Genomic DNA, 22,182 nt, shown 5'->3' on the forward strand with positions numbered 1-22,182 from the left:
ATCTCTAAGGCCCTTCTCAATCTACTGTTTTCAAGCAAGAACAGTTCGTCTATGCATTTTTCTACATATATGTGTGTGGTTAGAGATAGGGAAGTGGGTGATTAGTTAGTAAATGCTTTCCTTGATTGATGGAAGAAGGGGTTATTGGGAGATTAGGCCAAGCTTCTTTCCTAGATTCTAAATTTCTTGGGAGTGAAAAGTATATGATTCTTCTTCCATATCCCAAGGCCTAACATGGTACCTGGGGATAGTGGGTGCTCAATAAACTGTTAATGAATGTGGAATAAAGGCCCTCATGTCTTAAGTTCCCAGATGTGTGGGAATCAGAAAGGGTAGAAACTGCTTCCTAAGCCTTTTCTTGTTTTAACACTACTTACACAAAATATTCAAAAAACATTAGTGCTCTCTACTGGAGATATTCATAGTGCAGGAGTTCAGTTAATTGGTTATTGATGGCAGATTCTGATTGGAGTTCAGAAGTCCTGGATATGGCAGATAGACATATTTTACTGTTTCAAGTACATATTTGGTGTATGTCATTGAAGATGACATGATTGCACTAAAATTTCTTTGCCTTCTATTTCTGACCCTCCTTCAGAGCATTTGTTTGTTTGTTTGTTTTAAGATTTTATTTACTTATTTGACAGAGAGATAGCGAGAGCAGGAACACAAGCAGGGGGTGTGGGAGAAGGAGAAGCAGGCTTCCCACTGAGCAGGGAGCCCGATGTGGGAATCGATCCCAGGAACCTGGGATCATGACCTGAGCCGAAGGCAGATGCTTAACGACTGAGCCACCCAGGCACCTCCCTTCAGAGCATTTGTATCTATACATTTGTACAAATTGTGTATTCTTTCTCACTCATTGTGAATAAAAAGAGGACAGCATTAATTAAAATATCAATGTTGAGAAAATAAAAAGACAACCCACAGAATGGTAGAAAATATTTATAAATCATATATTAGATAAGGGACTTGTATCCAGAATGTACAAAAACAAAACTCAACAATAAAAAAAGACAAAAACACAATTTTAAAATGGGTAAAATATTTGTTGACATTTCTCAAAAGAGATATACGAATGGACAATAAGCATATGAAAAGATACTCAACATCATTAGTCATTAGAAAAATGCACATCAAAACCACAAGGAGATAATACTTAGAACTCATTAGGATGATTAAAATAAAAAAGACAATGACAAGTCTCAGTGAGGATGTGGAGATACTGCTATCCTCATAACATTGCTGATAGGATTGTAAAATGGTGTATCCACCTTGAAAGACAGCCTGGCAGCTTCTCAAAATATTTACCATAGAATAACTCAATGACCCAGAAATTCTACTCCTAGGAATATGCTCAAATGAAATATCACCATACAAAAACCTATACAAGAATGTTCACAGCAGCATTATTCATAATAACCAAAAGGTAGAAACAGCCTAAATATCCATCAACTGATGAATGGATAAAGGAATTGTGGCATATCAATATAATGGAATATTTTTTGGCCATAAAAAGTAATGAAGTATAGATAAGTGCTACAACATAGATGAACCTTAGAAACATGCTATGTGAAAGAAACCAGTCACAAAAGACCACGTATCATATAATTCCATTTACATGAAATATCCAGAATAGGCAAATCCACACACACACAAATAGTGCATTAAGGGTTGGGGGAGAAGGGGCAGAGAGTGACTGCTAATGGGTACAGTGTTTATTTTTGGGGTGACAAAATGTTCTAACATTAGACAGTGATGATGATTACACAACTGTGTGCATAATACTAAAAGACAATGAATTGTATACCTCAAAAAGGTGAATTACATCTCAATACAACTGCTATTAAACAAAATCAATGTTCTCTAAATATACCCAGTTTCAATAACCATAGGACAAAATGTCAGGCTTTGGTGGACTTTTAAAACCTGTACTTTGCCATATAAAGATCTCCTGGAGAGCTAAGCCAGTCAAGTGATTTCTGTTTTGTTTTGTTTTCAACTAAAGAAATCATCTGAGGTTGTATTAGTATGATGCCAAAATTGTTACGGAACCTGGACTGGATTGCCCAACGGAAGAACCAAGTGGCGCTCGCAGATCTTGGAGGATGGGAGGTTTATTTAACGTTGGCGGGCTCAGAGGAGAGTGACCTCCAAAGGTCTGAGCCCCGAGCACAAACAAAGGGGGCAATTTCTGCACTTCTACTTCTGCATACTTGGCACTTTTGGTGTGTGCGCAAGCGGGGCAGGGGGAAGGACCCGGACTGGTGCGCATGGGAAGCAGAGCAGGGAGAAGAACCCGGAAGAGCCCCAGGGCAAGGACTGGGACTCTCTCACTGGATCTGTCAGCCATCTTAGGACACAGATTTTCCTTATCAAAATAACTGATTAAGAAGTAAAAAAAGGCAATTTGGTTATTTTAGTTTTATTGAATTTAAACTTTTTACTTTCTATTAGGCAAACTCTCAGGTATGTTAATTTTTTAAAATAAAAAGTATAAAAGAATGAATTCTGTATCAAGTACTCCCAAGCTGTGCATTTGGACTTATAATAAATGCTGGCCAGGGCTTTAAAATGATATGGAATGTTATATATATGTATATATTTCTCTTTTCATTTTTTTCAATTTTTGTTTCATATCTTTGGTGTTTTGTTGTTAGGTGCATGTGTTTATAATTATTATATCTTCCTGATGGATTGACAGTTTCATCATTATAAAATGTCCCTCCAAGCTCTATTGTTGTTTACATAATGTATCTTTTTCTATCCTTTTACTTTCAATCTATGTGTAATTTGGCAACAAACTGTATCTCTTTTAGACAGCATTATTTGGATCCTGTTTTATTTTTAAACCCAGTTTGAAAATGTCTGCTTTTTGATTGAATTATTTAGTCCATACACATTTGTTATGAGTACAATTGGACTTACACTTGCCATATTGTTTTCTATATGCCTCAAGTCTTTTTTGTTCATCTATTTCTCCTTTACTACTTACTTTTTCATTACTTGAATATTTTCTAATATTGCATTTTAACTTCCTTAATGATGTTATCACTATACATTTTTAGTTATTTCCTTAGCGATTGCTTTAGGGCTTACCATATACATCTTAACTTGTCAAAAACAGCTCAGAATTATATTAACAATTCCAGTGAGATGTAGAGACATCATTCCCATATAGCTCTATTCTCTTTCCTCTGTTATTGTGGTATTACTATGTATTACCTCTATACCTGTTATAAACCCAATAATATGTTGTTGTAATTATTGTTACTTGCATGTCTTTTAAAGAAGCTGAGAGAAGAGGAAAGAACAAGTACATAATTTGAGGCTTCTGTTGTATTAGCCATCTTATTTATCATTTTAGGTTTTCTGCATTTGTTCCTGTGGATTCAAATTAACATCTAGAGTTTATTCTTGGCCCAGTATAGCTTTGTCCCCACACATCTCCTTGTGCTGTTATGAGCAAATACATTACATTTCTGTATGTTATATAAGGCCCAGCAATACAATTACATATATATTGCTTTATGCTCTTCAAATCAGTTAAGAGAAGAATGGATAAGAAATACGTATTTATATTCTTATAATTATATAATTACCTTTACCATTGCTCTTTGTTGTGTGTGTGTGTATTTAGATTACTTTCTGGGGTTACTTGCTTTCATTTCAGTCTGTTGAACTTGCTTTACTATTTCTTCAAAGGCGGATCTGCTAGCAACAGAAAATATATTGCTGGCAATATTTTCTGTTTCATTCTCTCTCTGTTCTTCTGGTATTGCCATTATATGTATTTTGGTGTACTTAATAGTGTCTCAAATTTCTCTGAAGCTCTATTCATTTTTCTTCATTCTTTTTTCTGTCTGTCCTATGGATTATGTAATTTCTATTGATTATTTTTGAGTTCTCTACTTCTTTCTTCTGCCAGTTCAAATTTTCTATTTAGCCTGTCTAGTGAATCTTCAAATTTCAGTTATTGCATTTTTTAACTCCAGAATTTCCATTTGGTTATTTTCATAACTGCTATATCTTCATTAATCTCTTCATTAATTACATTAATTGATGTAACATTGTCATCATACTTTACTTCTAAAATCCTGGTTTCCTTTAGTTCTTTAAACATATTTATAATGGCTTCGTTGAAGTCTTTCTGACAAGTCTGACATGTGGTCACTCTTCCAGGCAGTTCTGTTGCCTTTCTTCTGGTATCTAGGTCACATTTTCCTGTTTATTTTGTATGTCTCATATTTTTTGGAAACAGAATATTTTAGACCACATATTATAGCAACTTTGGGTACTGGCTTCATCGCTCCCCTCCTCTGGGGCTTGTTGTTATTAGCTTGTTTACTTGTTTAGGGACTGGTTAGATTACTTTAGTGAAGCCTCTTCTCCAACTCTCCCCTCCACCCTGCTAAACACATACACGATGAAGCCTCTGATGCTGTTCCTCAGGGGTCCATCCTTGGATATGGTCATAGTCACTCTGGGAGGACAGTGGTTTTGGTGTGGTTCTCTGTCTGAGTATGTGCCCACATCTATCTGTGTAGCTCTACTAATTGGTGGTTGCTTGCTCTATTGTTTGTAATAATGCTCTGGGGAATAAATTGCTTCACACATTAATACAATCAAATTTAGGCTCCCTTGGAGGGACAGTTCCTGACCTCAGTGTTTGAGGTTTATTCAGACTCTAGGAAAGCTCTTCCACCTGTTTCTTTGCTTATTTTTCTCCAGCAACTCTTTGGTTCACTGTTTAGCCTATATCTTTCATGAATCTATCAATCTCCTCCCAATTGTCTTTCACCAAAACCTCTACTCTTTTTGAAAGCAGGCTTAGGCTTGAACTTCATATTCTGTTGCAGATGAAGGTGGTTCCTTTGGGGAAAGATCTTGAGCATTCTGTTCTATGGCCAGCTTTTTCTCCCTGCCAAAATTTCTGAGCCACAGCTCTGGTGCTGAGGGAAGGAGAAATAGCTCACTTCTCCCTAAGTGAAACACTAGCTTAAAGAACTGAGAACTCAGTGGATGTAGGAGCAATAGCCCCAGGTGTCCTTGGCTTGTCTCCCTTGGCATGGTATCCCTGCCCTATGAGCTGAGGCAAGAGCAATTGGGACCTCAGTGTTCTACTATGCCCAAGGTAGAGACTTTGTACCCTGAGTTGGAGTTAGTGGAAGAATGGAGTCCCTCCTCTTGGCTGCACTTGCCCAGAAGTTTGCCTCAGCAACTAGTAGTTAGGGGCAGCATGAGAAATGCTAATGTCTTATCCCTCCCAGGAAATTAGCCCTCCAATGAGAAGCTGGGGGAATTCAGAACCTTGTAATCTTGACTGTACTAGTCTGGAGTGAAGTTCCCATTTCACTGACCTGGAAGTAAGGAGGGAGGGTATGGGTGTTGGTTCAAATACCACAGGCTCTTGCAGTTTTATGGAGTTTTAGTAAATATTCTTGAGTAAATGTTCCCTCTTTTGCTGTATTCCCATAGGGCCACTTCCATTTTTTTGTATGCCCATAGGGTTAAGCATTTTTAAATGGTTGTTTTAGAAATGATTTCATTAGTTTCGCTGAGGAGTGACTCTGAGTTGCACACTGTCGTGCCAGCAGTGGAACCAGGACAGGGATACTTTGATCCAGTGTAGATTAGCATTGTCTTTAGCGGAGTGCTTTAGGTGTCTGTGGTTGCTAGTGGAAGGCCTAAGATCTATTTGTAGTAACAATGTTAATAATAATAATGATGATAATTTCTTAGGCTAGTATTCCAGAAGCAAGGCTAAGATGGAAATTCCTGTAGGTGGTTTGTTGAGGGAGTCCTTTAGAGAAGTGGTGACATGGGGATACATAAGTTCCCAGGCATCTCCTGAGGGAGGCGGTATGAGCCTATAGCAGCCAATACCCATCTCATCTAGGGATGGATACTCTGTCCTAGTAAAGAGATCGGGACTGGAGTTCAACAGAGGTAAAGAAGAGTTCAAGAACTAAAGAAGAGAGAAATGAAAGGAGAAAAAAGGAAAGAAAATAGAGAAAAGAATAAAAAAAAGCAAAAAGCCGGGGCGTGCATGGGAGTGCCAGGGCAGGACTAACAATGTTCCCAGTGGTCATTCAGGAATACAAAGGCCCTTGGCTTTGGCCTAAGCCTTCGGAGGTCAGGCTTGTCAGAGCCCAACAATGTTGTAATCTCTTGGTTAATGTCACCCAAGGAGTGAGAATTTTGGGAACATTGCCCATGGACCCATTTCCTACTCAATATGCTTAAATTATTTGGTTTAGCAAGGAGTAGAGTTATTTCCCTAAAGCAAGAGCCCTGCATGGCAAATATTTTCCTTCAGGTAAATTGGCAACAGAGAGACTTCAAGTGGTACTACCCGCCCCCAAAGCCCCATTGTGGTTCAAGTGCTAGATAGGTACTATATGAACACCCACTTAAATAGCATGCTGCGGTAACCTCTTCAGAAGGAGCTATATTTTTGTAAATAGAGTATGCATGCACCTGGTCTCTCTTTGATAAGTGACAGTGTGATATCTCTTAATAAGAACAAAGTGAAGGAGGATTTACAGACTGAACCTACTCATTGTTAGGTGTGATAAATGCTTTCTTCTTTAACTGAAGATGCTTAATGAAGTAGATTATAGAGACCATTTCAAAACCTTTGCTTTTAAGGTTAAAGAGAAATTGCCATCCAGTAAGAATAAAATCCCACTGAAATGTTAAGTTAGGTACCTAACTACACCCCATATATGCCAAGGAATATGTACTGGGGAGCTAGAAATCACTTTCTCTGTCTTGTTAACTTAAAATAAATTAACAGGTAAGTAACCCTCTCAATAGCACACCTGATTCCAAATGGTGTGCCATTCCAATACCACAGACATATTTAAAAGTGATGATTTTATCACAAAACAATACCTCTCCTATTCTCCTAAAGCAGAAGCTATAACTTCAGACCCAGAAAACCCAGTGCAATCCAACAAGTTAATAACTTCAACAAAATCACAAAGACCTCATTGACATATGAATATCGGGGGGAGTTGTAACAAAGACATTTGGGAGAAATTTAGATATATTCCAACAGAATACTTTCTAAAGTTTCCTCTAACATCTGCTTTTTCAATGCCAGCCAAGATAGGTAGTATCTGAATCATATTTTTGATTCATATTTGATTTCAATCAAATTCAATCAAAATCAAATATGATTTGAATCATATTATGATTCAATCATTTCAGTATATGAATATTTTTAATCTCTTGGGTTTCACATTGTTTAAATTTGTCATGCCAGAATATTTGTTTAGCAGATGGCATTTCAATGTTTTTTTTTTTTAAGTTTCTTACAGTTTCTAGGAGAATTTAAAACTAAATTGTCCTTAGGAAATGATTCCTTATCTCTTCTCATTGGAAATAAATTCAGAACTCACAGCTGGATTAAGCAGAACATGTGAAGCAATGGTACTAATGATTGGTATCTGTTGTTAGATGACCACTACTGATGTTTCATTCCTTACGAAATCAGACTGATCTGTAATTCACTATTTTTTTTGTTATCATTTTGATTTTATGATGCAAAAATGGAACAGCACTTTAAGACAATGACAGTATATTAAAACAATAATCTATACACCAGTTTTTAGTATTTCTATGTTTTCTCTCAGATGTATTCCATTTGCACTGGATTTTTGTCTTCAATGGCCCTATGTTCCCCTTTAGTGCCCACAACTCCAAAGTCAACTTCAAATGGAGGGGATAAGACCCTCTCCATGCTTTCAATCTTATTATTCCTCTTGCTAACCCTTGGGATTCTGCCCCGTTAAGTCAATTCTAGAAGTGTCAGTGGTTGATAATAGCTTAATATTTGCTAAAATCAACAAAAAGTCATTAAACATCTACTATGTCCTAGATGGAGTATATGCTTATGTTTTATGTTATCACACACACACACACACACACACACACACACACACACACACACACACCCCAGGAAGTCCCTTTCCATGAAGACTGAAATGTAACAATGACCCCATGATTTTGAATAAATCAAATATTATTATCTTTCTGATGACAGTATGTTTTTAGATAGGAAACATAATAAACATTATACAATACTTTTTTTCAAAGTCTACTGACATTGATGAATAAATATGCAATTATTGCCTTACCAAGAACTAAAAAGAGATAGATCGCATTTTAGGCAAAGTATTCATAGAGGAGACAGAAACCCAGGATTATAAAACATTGATTAGGGGTGGTTATTTATGCTAAGCAAGGATACTTCACAGGATTCTTTTAAAGTATAAACTCTGATTTAAACATTATTTTTAATAAGATTTTTAAAAATTCAATTTGGGCACTAGCTTTAGGGGTATACCTGTTACCACTACAGCTACATAGATTTTAAATTTAAAAACATTGTATTTGATTCTCTTGGAACATTGGGTATAGAGAAGAAGAAAGCAGAGGTAGCTAATATTTATTTAATATTCAATTTTTTCAGACTTTTTGCTAAGTGCTCTCTCTTTGTCCCATTCAGCATCAGAACAGTTTTTGAGGTGAATGTTCCTATCCTTATTTTGTAGATCAGGAACAGAGTCCCACAAATTACTGTGATTATGCAGCTAGCAAGGACTGGAAAGAAGTTTACAATCCAGTTCCATTGGACTCCAAAGTGCATGCTTCTTTTTTTTTTTTTTTAAATCATTTTATAAACCATAAATAAAGCAACCAAAAAACCTCCTTGATTTTGAAAGGAAATAATAAGTATTTTTTGAGTACAAAGAACCAGATTGTTACACTCCAACTACACGTAAAATAACTTTTCTAGTTAGCTAGCTTTAAGCCCTTGCAAATTGTGGGTTTAGCCTCTTGAAAAACACTGAAAATTCACCATGCATGAAGAAAACAATTCATTGGACCCATTATAGCCTACTGGCATATTATATGCTCCGTTTTTATGAGTAAGCCATGCCAAATATAGGATCATGTTAGCTGTTGAAATCTGTCTTTATGTAAATAGATATATGCTCTCATCGGTGCCGTCCCCAGCAATACAGATGGGTTATTTGTTGTCTGGTGCCAGCCTGTAGAAAGATCCCAGAGTACCACAGATTGGGCTGCTGTTTGAGTTGGAACTGAACCAACCAGCACATGATGACTCCAGTCATCTCTTATGATAGTCAGTTCTCTTCATTAGCATTCATTTTTGCTCTTGGGATTCAGCCCTCACACAAGGGGTGGGTTCCTGACAGCATCTGGTTTCCCCTTTTCCATGTCGCCAGCTTTGGGTATTTTATTAATTGCAGTGCAAGCTGGTATCATTTACTAGTTTTAACTACTCTCCAATGCCATTGGTTATGTATACATAACTCTTTGTTCCTTCTTTATCAAAAGATCCCAGGATTAAAAATCTTTAGCTCATTATGATGTTGTAGTTTATTTCATTCTTGGTATGGAGTGAGCACAGCCAGACTCTCAGAATGTGGTAAACACTTTGCTGTGTGACAAAGCATTTTTCTTGTATGACTTTATTCTGTAGTGACTTTCCTTCAATCCACCCTGCCCTCTCCTGGAACTCCTTCTATTGCTTCTCTCCAACTTGCAATTCTTTCTCAAAGTAATAGATGTCACATCTGTGCCACTTCAGAATTTTCATGTGTCCATATTCAAGTAATGCCCTTTGCCCCTCTTTTACCACAATGTGAATATGGACCACAAGGTTGGTCAGGCAACTAAGAAACCTAGCCTCTGAAATGACCAGTTTGTCCTTTTCTCCACCCACCCCACCTCCAGGGAAAAGCCTGGAAAAATTCTCATGAGACGTATGAAAGTCCTGAAATGGAACAGGCATGACATGTATTACTGCGAATGAATCCTATACGCTAAAGAAAAGCAGGAGAGCATCCGAGGACATCCTGGTGTGGCAGCAGGACAGAGCCCTGCCTCAGAGCCTTCGGAATCTAGAAGCCCTGGGAGACACAGAGGATGACAGAACTTTGGAGGGCACCTCAGATGCCAGCACATTTGCTGCCCTCCCTTATGTAAGCAACTATATTCTGGGTCATGAGGTGGAGTCACTAGGATGTCTCTATTCCTGGTGTTACTCTTTTGTTCACTCAACAAATATTTATTGCTTGCCTGCTGTGTGCCGGGAGCTAGGCGTACAGCTTAGAATATTTTTCTTGGCACCATGGTGGTCTTTCCTCCTTCTCTCCCTACCCATCAGCAAAGTATCATTAAATATTTGCCAAGCATCTGTGCTGTGCTTGGCACTGTGGTGGTTATTGACGTACATATCTCTCATCAACATCTTAATCTTGAATGGTAGATGCTAATATTTCCATTTTGTAACTGAGGAAACTGAGACTCGGCAAAAACTAGTTGATCTTCTCAAAGTCCAAGGTGGAGCCTGGATGCTGTGGACCCTCATTCTGTTGGGCTCCAAACTCAGCTATGTTACATGTTCTTTCCCCTTGGGTGGTAGAAAACCCTCCTAAAGGGTGAATGAAAGTGCTCGACATGCCAGACCGACAGCTTCCTGCAATTTGGAGCAATTCCAGCTCTTGTCCAAGCAGGGCTAAGGTCGGGGGCTTCCTTCCCTCGCCAGGGTTTTGGCGACAGAAGGTTCTTTTTTTTCTTGTGTCTCTTGACAAATGTGGTCCAGTTGTCTAGTAGCAGACTCAACTTTTTTTTCTTTTTGTAGTTTTTCTCACCTGCATGAGAAAATGTGTTCTCACTTGTCTTTCCTTTTCCTAAAATGCACTTAGCCTTCTTTTATACAAGGCTTAAGTTTTTCTGTGTCATTGCCTGGATCAATGGAATGCCTTTCTTCCCTGTTGAATGTGCATGCATCAAATTATCAGTTTTCCTAGAAACTTCCACATGGTTGAGTCAAGTCTGGTCTTTTCACTTAAGAGCAATTAATATTGGGCAATACCTAATTGAGTATGTGCCTCAATTTCCTCATTTGTAAAAGGCAATAGTACCTACCTCATAGGGTTGTTGTAAGACCATGGGACACCTGGGTGGCTCAGTCGGTTAAGTGTCTGCCTTCGGCTCAGGTCATAATCTCAGGGTCCTGGGATCGAGTCCCGCATGGGGTTCCCTGCTCAGCGGGGAGCCTGCTTCTCCCTCTGCCCACTGCTCCCCCGCTTGTGCTTGCTCTCTCTCTGACAAATAAATAAAATCTTTTTTTAAAAAAGACCAAATAAAAAATACAATACTTCCCACAGCAACTAGAACTTAAGATATTAGCAGACGTTAACTCATTATTATTGAGATTTGGTAGAGCATGTCAATTACTTCCACTGGAATATGTTCATAGGAGGGAATAGGACCTGGCAATAAACCCACCCACAGGGGAGCTGGACCCTGATGCATATGCTCAGCTGGAGGTTCAGGTCGTCAGGTTAAGTACACTTTCCGAAGACTACAGTCAGGTTCAACTAGGCTAATAGTTGGCAACAGAATTGACATTGAAGTAGCAGGGAGTCCTGGCCCTGGAGCAAGAGACTGCAATGAAAACTTGAGGAAGATCGGTCAAGGGATATGAAGGCTCAGCTGCCTGGGCTGATTAGCTAGGACAGGCCTCCAAGCCTTCAGACATGACCTTCAGAAGAAGTCCTGGAAAGGAAAAGGAATGTAGGCAAGTAATGAAGATGGGCAGAAGCCAGCTGCATGTGAAGGAGGTAGATGACCCAACTGGGAATGCAGTGAAGGCGCAGATCACAGACGGAGGGCCCAGCGCCAGAGTCAGATTCAGAACAATGGGAGCAACATGCAGCTCTGGGATGCAGGGCTGGAGTGGTCCTGGGTCAGGCCTAAGGATCCAGGCAGTCAGGGAGCACCTGGATCCAGATCCAGTGATTCTGGGTGGGGAGAAATATAGAGGTGAGGAACCAAGCTGAGCTGGATCCTTTATACATTTATTTTATTAGTCATTATTAGATTTATAAACTCTGAGAGTTTAGATAGCTCTGGGTAGGTAGGTAGGTCTCTGGATATGGCGTTTAATTGACATCTTATCCTGCTACCACTGTGAAGGGTTGTAGAGATAATGAAAAATAGACGTTAAGGTGACTTTTAAGGTTTTTTTTTAAAGCTTTTAAAATGTAAGGCATTATGGCCATTATTTATAATCATACTTTTTCATGATAGCAATGCAATTTTCCATTAAATTTTTTTTCATGATTTAGCCTGAGTAATATTTCCATTAAAGTAAGTACAACTGGTATATTGAATAAGCATGCTTTGAGGAATGTAATAAGAAAAGCAATTTTATTTTTGCCTCCTACTGTAATAAGAAAAGCAATTTTATTTTTGCCTCACTTTAAAGTGTATTCAGGAAGAGAAATCTTTTTCCTGCTGCTGGTTAAAAGCTCAAGGGGGCTTAATGACAGAAAGTCCCATGGTTGCTTTAACTTTCAAAACAGAGCTTGATTCAGAAATTAGCGCATCTAGTCCAAATTCTAGTTTTCATTTAAAGGTAAGACTTCCTTCCCCTCTCCTTCCCCCTCCTATCCTGAGCTGCTTCCTAGCAACCTCGGCAGGGAGGCACTAGGTGGCTTCTTCCACCAAAGCAGGAAGCAGCCGCAGGTCTGTCTCCCCTGAACATTACACTATAAAGCAGAGCTCAGGGAGGGACAAGGGGAAAGGCACCAGAAAGTTCCTACTTGATAGGTACTTCCATTCTATCTTTTTCCTTTCTGGGTGGCTGATGTTTAAAGCTGACTTTTTCTGAGACCAGCCTGAACTCTTTGACAGCTCACCTGAAGGGCCCATCTGACCTCAACTCCCACAGGGTGCAATGCTCCTCACCCTGCTGGTGACAGGCACTCCTTCTTGGCTTCCAGATTTCCAGCAGTCCAGCCCGAGCCCAGACTCTGTGGGGACCTCTTGCTCTCTGGCCAAAGCTGTGATTGAACAGGTAAGATCCCCTTGAAAAGGCTTCCAAGACGAGCTCTCATTCTCTGTTGATGAGTCCACAGCTGCAAATCCCTTAGATATTTCTGTCCTGATCCTCAGACCAGTCGCCACAGCATCCCACCATAGTGCTCAGACTTGGGTTACACCCCAGCCCAGGGAACATGGGTTAGGTCTCCCAGGGGCTCCATAAAGATTTCCTCACCTCATTTGAAGAAGGACAACACTCTTTTCAGTAGGTGAAATTTCTTTATGACTCTATCCTCCCAGCCTACTCTCAATGTTTTATATCATCCAATTAGGTGAGGGGTTTTATTTATTTTATTTTTTAAAAAAAAATATTTATTTATTTGAGAGAGAGAGAGAGCAAGCAGGGGGAAGGGGAGAGGGAGAGGGAGAATTCTTAAGCAGACTCCCTGCTGAGTAGGGAGCTGGACACAAAGCTTGATCCTAGGACCCTGCGATCATGACCTGAGCTACCCAGGCACCCCTACGTGAGGGGTTTTAAAAGTACTGGGTTTTCATAATTTTATTTGCAAATGTATATATGGTCTGACATCTCATTTTGGAATTCAATATCTCTTGAAACAGACATTTAAGTAACAATTACTTCACCTTCCGGCCTGCCCTCACCCACTGCCTTATTAACGACTGCGGCATCCATTAATAGCTACTTCAAGGCACTTGGGGCTTTCATCAATGTTCTCCTCAGTGCCCACTGCCCAGTTCCTAAGCCACTCCCACATTTCTGATATTCACTGTGGTAGCACCCCACTTCCAGATACCAAGATCTATAGAAGTTGTCTCCTTTGGAATAAATTACTCCCAAACACAACAGCTTTAAACAACAGATACTGATTATCTCGCAGTTTCTGAGGGTCAGGAAGCTTGGAGCAGCTGAGCCGGTAGTTCTGCTTCAAGCTGTCTCACGTGGTTGCAGGTGGACTGTCAGCTGGGCTGCAGGCTATGGAGGCTTAGCTGGGGTTGGGGTTCCATTTCCAAGCTCGTTCCCTTGGCTCTTCCCCCTCCCATGGGCCTCTTTCCACAGGGCTGTTAGGACATGGTTTCTCTCTGAGTCAGTGATCCAGGACAGAAGAAGCACATTCCCAATGAGGAAGCTGTAGACTTTTTACACTCTCATCTCAGAATTGAGTACCATCGCATCTGCTCTATCCAAATCATCAGCAATTAGTCATTAAAACTAACCTACACTTAAGGGGAAGGGAATTAAACTTTACCTCTTGAAGGGAGGAGATTTGATGAACTTGTGGGCAAACCTTCAAAACCACGGCAGGCAACATGCTGACTGAGGAAGATCATTTTAGATAGTTTAAACCTCTTTGTTTCCCAGTTGTCTGAGTTTAAGATATAAAATATCTTAACCCCACCCTCTAAAAAAGGCTTAAGTAATATTAGTTATGTGAAGGCATTAAAGGAATTGGTCATTAAATTTCACAATCTAGCTTAGGCAAAGAGTAAAGGAAAAAGAAATCTTGCATGCCTGGCTAATTTATAAAGCACTGACATCAATGAATTGAGCATATTCTTGCATCAGCAGTGAAAATGAACAACTCCTACGTCTGGCTTTATCTTGTGGCTTCTTTCTTTCAGATTTGTGGTTAAATAATATGTGGTCAAAGGGTTTTCATCACCTACCTTGTCATTATAAATACTTCCTCTTAGTTGACTTCTAGTTAACTTTGAACAATCAATGTATTACAACCTGAATATATAGAGAAAATCCATGAATTTGAAGAAGATACATAAAAATCATTTAAAAGCTACAATTAAATATTACAGACATGGTGTAGACATGGCATATTTGTTCGTTCCTTAGAGAGGTGTAGAAACTTGCCAACTGTAATTTTCATTCGCATTTTTTATTTTTCTATATAGATGCCGAACAAGGTAGTGTTAATTCAATAAGTAGGTAATATTTAATGGTCATAAAAGGTTGGAATAGTTCTAGAGCAGTTCTGTTGTCATCCATTGTTCTGGTAGGAACTGGAGTTCACTAGACTTGAGGATGGGAGAAAGGAACTTTTTCCAGTCTTCCCTAATATATCCACGTGGTCTGTTTAAATTGAGCATTCAACATCAGGTTCTAAAAAAGGAAGAGGGCTATTTATTAAGTAGGGTCGACAGACAGGAAAAGTAGTCACTGATAACCTATTTTTCTTAATTTACCCTCAGGGCTAAAAACTGTACAGGCTTTGGAATGGTTGCAGCTAGCGATGAAGGTGATGTTAATGTTTTCTCTTATGGCGGTGGAAGGCCATAGAGCGCAATGCCTTGGAATCAGCTATTCTGCTCCTCACAGCGCCCTCTTGTGGCCAGAATTCAATCTTCTTAGAGAATTTCTCCCCCTCTTCTCACAGATCACTCTTCCAGTTACATCAGAAATAAAAGATTATTTCTCACGGATTACTTGCTTCTACAACAAACTCATTAGAATTGGGAACTTAATTATTATGAATTCACATGCTTTATGTGTTCAGTACTTATAGGAATCAAGAGATTGTTGTCATCACTGACTGATTGGATTGTTACTTTTGTTCTCTTGTACAAGGAGTCCATAAAAGAATTCAAGGTTTGTTCTCCTCTTTTTTTTCCCCAATGCATGATAATTATAAGCAGAAATGTAAGAAATCACTATATTTGTATGTTGACAAAATCATAATCTTATAGGAAATAATAACATTAACAAAAATCTCAATAATTTTCATGAATCATTCCAGTATCATGATATTTGGGGGCATATGGAACAACCTACAGCTATCAGGAGTAAATAATGTCATTAGAAAAGTAAAGCTCTCTGATGGTGATTTGTAACAGTAATGAAAGAGGAATTTCCTAAGCATCAAACTTAAAAGTCTGTAATGTGCTCATTTATTGTTTCTATGATTATTGTAGCAGATGCTACATATCATCATTAATATTTTGTCAAAAAAAATTTTCTCAGCTCATAATTTCCACTGAAGAACTATATAATAAATAAAAATAGAGGAATACTTTTTTCCATATTTTCCCCATATTCTTCCATATTTCCAGTTTTTAATTAAAAAAACTAGAATTAAGTATGACTTAACTCAGAAAAATGAACAAATTATAAATGTTCAGCTCAGTAAACTATCACAAAGTCAACTCAGCTGTGTAATTACCATCCAGGCCAAAAGACAGGGTGTCATCCTCATTCATCTGCCAATCAATGCCTCCTTCCTTCTTTTTTTTTTTTTTAAGATTTTTATTTATTTATTTGAGAGAGAGAATGAGGTAGAGCGAGCATGAGAGGGGGGAGGGTCAGAGGGAGAAGCAGACTCCCTGCTGAGCAGGGAGCCTGATGCGGGACTCGATCCCAGGACTCCAGGATCATGACCTGAGCAGAAGGCAGTTGCTTAACCAACTGAGCCACCCAGGCGCCCCAACCTCCTTCCTTCTTTCCCAGGAGTATACATTATCCTGACTTCTAGCATCATTTTGGTGGTTTTGCAACTTTATATGAAAGGAATCACAAAGCATGTACTATTTTTTTTTTTTAAAGATTTTATTTGTTTGTCAGAGAGAGAGAGAGCACAAGCAGGAGGAGGGGCAGAGGGAGAAGCAGGCTCCCTGCTGAGCAGGGAGCCCGATGCAGAACTTGATCACAGGACCCTGGGATCATGACCTGGGCTGAAGGCAGACGCTTAACCGACTGAGCCACCCAGGCACCCCTCACAGCATGTCTTCTTTAGTGTTTGGCTTCTTTTGCTCAACATTGTATTTGTGGGAGTCATCTATATTGGGATAAGCTACAGTTCTTCCATTTTATTTATTTATTATTTATTTATTTTTAAAAAGATTTTATTTAATGGTCATAAAGAAAGAAAAGAGAGAGAATCAGTGAGTGAAAGAGAGAACACAAGCCAGGGAGAAGAGGCAGAGGGAGAGAGAGAAGCAGACTCCCTCCTGAGCAGGGAGCCAGCTCGGGACTCGAGGATCATGACCTAAGCCAAAGGCAGATGTTTAACCAACTGAGCCACCCAGGCCCCCCTAGTTCTTCTATTTTAATTTTATATAGTATCTCATTTTATGAGCATATATATATACACTATTCAATTATTCATTTCATGTTAGTAGACATCTGAATTATTTCCAGTTTAGGTTAGTAGAAACAAGGCTAATATGAATGTTCTTGAGCATGTCTTCTGGAGCACATATGCATGCATTTCCATTGGCTATAAATCGCTGCACAGGGCTGGCTTCATGGGCATGCAACTTGTCCAGTCCCAGAGGGCCCCGCGCTCACAAGGACCCTGCACTTGGTTTAAGGCTCTGCTGTTACTGTCCTGAAATTCTTAATCATTTGATCTTGAAACTTGGGTTTTGTAATTGAAGTCTGTTGAGATAACGAACATGTGCATAAGCAGAGGAGAAAAGCACGATATGCATGTTCCCAGTGGGTTGTGGCTCCATTTGCATATGACCCAAATTCCACAAACCCGAATTCTGGGGAGTGACTGCTCATGGGGTTCAACAAGACTCAGAACAAGTTTAAGGTAAGTCTGTTGCAGCTACAGACTGAGTAAGTGGGGCACTGCCAGACTTGCGAGGCGGTGCTTTCTTTCAGTGAGAACTTGCATCAGATACAGCAAGGAGGCAGCTTCTTCTAAGAAACACAACTTCCACTTACTAGGCAACCACTTCACTCTGAAAATGCAGACAGGGTGGGAAAAGGAAAGATGGGGCAAACTCTAGTTGCTTTTCCTGTTAGTCTTTCCTTAGTCGTCAGTAGGCCAAAGGTAGAGAATGAGCATATGGAGAAGTGAATAGAAACAGCAGTTAGTTTTGTGCAGTTTCCACTGTTTTGGCAGAATAAAATACATGCGCTTCAACAGGCTGTAAAATACAAGTTGTGAAATTTTGGTGATTACACATACGAGTTAAATGCCCTTATATTTGTGCCTAAAACTGTCATTGCACAGGGGCGCCTGAGTGACTGAGTTGGTGAAGCATCCGACTCTTTATTTCAGCTCAGGTCATGATCTCAGGGTCATGGATCAAGCCCAGCCTTGGGCTTCACACTGAGCATGGAACCTGCTTGGGATTCTCTCTCTCCCTCTCACCCCCCTCCCTCCATCTCTCTAATAAACAAAACAAAACAAATTGCCATTGCACAATATAGAGATCAATGATATAATTCATGCTAAATAATTTAAAATTTAATTTTTCTTCATTTAGAATGTCATTAAAGAGAAAATAAACAACATCATGACAAAGTTGCCAAAGAGAATGTGGAAGAAAGGAAACATTTTTATGTTTTATTAACTTTAACAGCACTTTTGTCCCTGCGACTTGAACAACTGCTTGTATTTTTGTTTTTCATCAGACCTACAAATTACGTAGCCGGCCCTGCTACATAGGGTCGTAGGGTATACGTGACTGTTTTAGTAAATGGTATTTCAAAAATGTTTGTACTAATTTACACCACACTTGAAGGGGACAAAATTCCTGTTGTTAGCTTGTCCGTACTTGATATTATCAGTCTTTAATTTTAGATATTCTGATGGGTGTGTTGCATTTCCTAGATGATCAGTGAGATTGAGAACCTTTTCATATGTTCATTGGCCAAAGGATATTTCCTTTTGTGAAGACTCTATTTAAGAGAACCATTTTTCACTGATTTGTCTTTTCTTTTCTTTTTTTTTAAGATTTTATTTATTTGACAGAGACAGAGACAGCCAGAGAGGAAACACAAGCAAGGGGGAGCGGGAGAGGGAGAAACAGGCTTCCCACAGAGCAGGGAGCCCAATGTGGGGCTCGAACCCAGGACCCTGGAATCATGACCTGAGCCAAAGGCAGACGCTTAAGGACTGAGCCACCCAGGCACCCCTGTTATGTCTTTTCTTACCAGTTAGTAGGATTCCTCATATATTTTAGATGTGGATTCATATCTTCTAGGTTGAAAATATCTCCTCCCACTTTTTTATTACCTTAATAGAGTCTTTTTATGAACTTAAATTCATAATTTAAATCTAGTCCAATTCATTAATCTTTTCCTTTATGGTTTTTGCTTTTTGGGGCATCTTTAAGATATTTTTCCCTATCCCGAAATCCTGATATTCTCTCTTGATTTCTTTTTGTTTTTCCTTTCATATGCAAGTCTACAATCCACCTAGAATTGGTAGAGGTAATGTTTCATTTTTTTTTCCACATCACTATCTAATTAATCCTGCACCAGCTTTTCCCAGATACTATCTTTAAAATTTTTTTTCCCTGAAGAATAATTGACATGTAATATTGTATTAGCTTCAGGTATACAACATAGTGTATTGATATTTATATACATTACAAAATGATGGCCACAAGAAGTATTGTTACCATTTGTCACCATACAAAGTTGTTACAATATTATTAACTATATTCCCTATGTTGTATATAGCATCCCCAAGTCTTAATTCATTTTGTAAGTGAAGGTTTTGCCTTTTAATCCCCTTCACTTATTTTGTCCAAATGAGCAGTACTACCTTTTTAACAAAACAAGGGTCCATGTATATGTGTCTGCTTTTTGTGCTCTCTGATTTGGTCCATTGGTCTATTTGTTTATTCTTGTTTCAATACCATCTTACTAAGATGTCTTAGTTACCGTAGCTTTATAATAATAAATCTTGATATCTGATAAAGCAGGTCCTCCTGGCTGTTCTTCCAAAGTGTCTTGGCTACTCTTGGCCCTTTGTATTCTTTTTCTTTTTTAAAATTAATTAATTAATTTATTTATTATTTACTTATTTATAAATAAGTAGGTCTATTTTTTATTTATTTATTTGACCGAGAGAGAGAGAGACAGCGAGCACAGGCAGAGGGAGAAGTAGGCTCCCCGCTGAGCAGGGAGCCCGACGCGGGGCTTGACTTCAGGACCCTGGGTTCATGACCTGAGCTAAAGGCAGACGCTTAACTGATTGAGCCACCCAGATGCCCCTATTTATTTATTTTTAGTAATCTCTACATCCAACGGGAGACTCAAACTCATGATCCTGAGATCAAGAGTTGCATGCTCATCTGAGTGAACCAGCCAGGCACCCTGGCCCTTTGTGTTCTGATGTAATCTTTGAATCTGTTTGAAAATTAACATACATATACAGATCTGCTGTGATTTTTATTGAGATTGCAATTATTTCATAGATCACTTTGAGACTTTGATCTTTACAATTTTGAGGCTTTCTATTCCTGATATAGTATATATGATTTTCTTTGGTTTCTGTTTTATGATTTTCCATGTAGATATCTTGAACATCAAAACAAATTAAATTTATTCCTAGATATTGGATGTTTATTTACATCAATATAAGTAACGTCTTTTTAAATTTTAGTTTTCACAGACATATATACCTATGACATATTGTAAGTAGAAATACAATTGAGCTTTGTAATATTGACTTGGTGTATGTGATATATAGTTTTTTTATTTTATGTAAATTTTATGCCATTTTCAAATAATGATAGATTTCCAATTATTTTGTTTCTTTTTCTTAATTTATTTTACTGGCTAGAATCTCCAAGTGTGTGGAATAGAAATGGTTATATTGGAGGATCCCCTATTGGCACTGTATTATTTCTATTCTTACAAGATCCACTAATGGCATTGAATCATTAGGTATGGTGTTTTCTAAAGTTGTCTTATATGTACTTTTTGGAAAATAAGAAGATCCTCTTCTTACAGTTTGCTATATTAATTATGAATGAGTATTGAAATTTCTGCATTTTTGAGATAATCATATGGCTTTTTTATTTTGTTAATGTGAGGATTATATCAATTGATTTAAAAATACTAACCAATTTTTCATTCTTTGAATAATCTCAAATTAGTTGTGAGTCATTCCTTTTACATGTTGCTGTATTCATTTTGCTCTTATTTTGTTTGGGATATTTGCATCAATGATCATCAATAAGAAAGACTTACACTTTTATTTTCCTATAGTGTATTTGGTAGAATTTTTTTTGCAATCCTTTGGGCCTGGAGATTTTTTTATGGTAAGTATTTTAATTATTCAATTCCTTTAATTGTTACGGAACCATTTAGATTTTCTATTTTTTGTAAGTTCTAGAAAGTTATGTCTTTCTGAAGAAATGAAGTGATTTACATCTAAATTTTCAAATTTATTTGAATACTATTTTTCATAATATTCTCTTCTGATATTTCTAATGTCTTTCTGAGCCATACTGATTTTACCTTGTAAATGACCAATATTATTTATTTTATACTTTCTCTCTTTTTCTTAATCAGGTTTACCAGGGATTAATCAGTACTTTTATACATTTCAAATAACAAATTTTAGGCATTATCTTCTTTGCTACTTGTTTACTTTTCTGTTTTCTTAGCTGCTCTTATATTTATTTCCCCTGTAATTTCTTTGGATTTAATTTGCTATTCTTTTTCTAAGTTTTGTAATTGAGCTTAACTCACTGATTTTTTTTACCTTTTTCTCCTTCTAACATATGCATTTTAAGGCCAAAAATGTTTGGCTTTAGTTATATCCTAAAAGTTCTGGTGTTGACTGTTTTCATTATTATTCTGTTCAAAATATTTTGTAATTTTCATTTCAGTTTCCTTATTGGCTTACAGGTTATTTATAAGGTATATTTTTAAATTTCCAAATTTTCACTTTATCTTTGCACTATTGATTTCTAGCTTAATTCTACTGTGGTGAGATAATATGCTCTGTGTTTTATGACCCAGCAAGTGTTCAAAAAAAAGGATAACTATAGTTATTTGGTGCAGGGTTTCATATATCCATTAAGTCATTATTATTGTGTTGTTCAAAACTTCTCTAGACTTAGTAATATTTTTCTCTGATTGTTCTAGTAATGAGAGAGGCAAGCTAAAATTTCCCACTTTATGTATTTCTCTTTGAAGTTTGATTTGTTTTTGTTTTATATTGTTTGAAGCTGTGTTATTAGATGCATACAGATTTAGAATTATTATAATTTCTCTACCATTAAATGGTTCTCTATCTATAGAAATATTTTTTACTCTTAAAGCCTAATTTCTGATATTAATATAGCTATACTAGCTTTATTTTGGTTAGAGTTTCTATGGTATATCATTTTTCCATCATTTTAATTTCAACTCTTTATTCTTCTATTTTTGAATGTATCAGAAGAACAGAACATTTGAACTCCATTTATATTCTCTCCCTATTTAAATGTTATTTTGTAGTGATTTTAATTTTTTTTTTTTTAAAGATTTTTATTTATTTGTTTAACACAGAGAGAGAGAGCACAAGTAGGCAGAGCAGCAGAGAGAGG

At 37.8% G+C, this 22,182-nt stretch overlaps 1 long non-coding RNA gene across 2 annotated transcripts in view; it reads left to right on the top strand.

The window, feature by feature from the left end:
* The first annotated feature begins 1,921 nt into the window (after positions 1–1,921).
* The window catches only part of LOC135364154 (uncharacterized), a 35,560-nt gene continuing 15,299 nt past the window's right edge, over positions 1,922–22,182 (top strand). Inside the window, exons 1-4 of one of the 2 annotated variants that reach the window (XR_010410864.1) lie at positions 1,924–2,469; positions 9,772–10,019; positions 12,742–12,904; positions 15,094–15,490. This is a non-coding gene — a long non-coding RNA (uncharacterized LOC135364154). Of the gene's footprint in view, positions 2,470–9,771; positions 10,020–12,741; positions 12,905–15,093; positions 15,491–22,182 lie in introns of both variants that reach the window. The other variant, XR_010410863.1, reaches the window with a different exon arrangement.

Source organism: Mirounga angustirostris, unplaced genomic scaffold, assembly GCF_029215605.1.
Source record: "Mirounga angustirostris isolate CCGP_5_RB_7025 unplaced genomic scaffold, mMirAng1.0.hap1 SCAF_4, whole genome shotgun sequence".
Classification (NCBI taxonomy): Eukaryota; Metazoa; Chordata; class Mammalia; order Carnivora; family Phocidae; genus Mirounga; species Mirounga angustirostris.